Source organism: Alosa pseudoharengus, unplaced genomic scaffold (genome assembly GCF_046254945.1).
Source record: "Alosa pseudoharengus isolate Yale_2024_CS ecotype anadromous, Long Island Sound unplaced genomic scaffold, YU_APseudo_1.1 YU_APseudo_1.1_scf_5, whole genome shotgun sequence".
NCBI lineage: Eukaryota > Metazoa > Chordata > Actinopteri > Clupeiformes > Clupeidae > Alosa > Alosa pseudoharengus.
In genome coordinates this window covers 29124687-29125086 of record NW_027468837.1, presented here as the reverse complement: position 1 = coordinate 29125086, position 400 = coordinate 29124687, and the positions used below count along the sequence as shown (strand labels likewise).

Here is a 400-nt window from a genome sequence, read left to right as displayed (position 1 = left end):
TCAAGCCAAACATAACAAAGCTAACAAACAAACAAAAAAGTAAAGATACATTAGGGTTCAACGGTTTAATATTTATATTAACAAACATTCACAAGTTGACTTTTGTCCCCTGCAAGCCTTCAAAAATAAAATCATCCCAGGAGCAGAGAGCGGAAATGACCAGTGGTATAAGCTCAAGGACAGCCATAGGGGGATAATAAATAGAAACCAATGGACAGACAGCTGATCCTTTGTGTTCATGGTCTGTGTGTGCGCTACAGGCTAGCTATGAGTCAAGGTATTGTGGAGAGGGATGGACATGCGCTTCCTTTTGGTTGCTGCTTTTTCCATGACAAAAAAGGGCTGCGGGACTTTCTGAGGTGCGGATCACCAGACGCACACACACACACTTTCTACTTGA

General features: G+C 42.5%; 1 protein-coding gene across 1 annotated transcript in view; it reads right to left on the bottom strand.

Annotated features, from left to right (window-relative positions):
• Positions 1–206: 206 nt before the first annotated feature.
• mybphb (myosin binding protein Hb) overlaps positions 207–400 on the bottom strand; it is an 18043-nt gene continuing 17849 nt past the window's right edge. Inside the window, exon 20 of the mRNA XM_076269210.1 lies at positions 207–400. This exon is cut by the window's right edge and continues 51 nt beyond it. The gene's annotated coding sequence lies outside the window, so the exon portion shown is untranslated.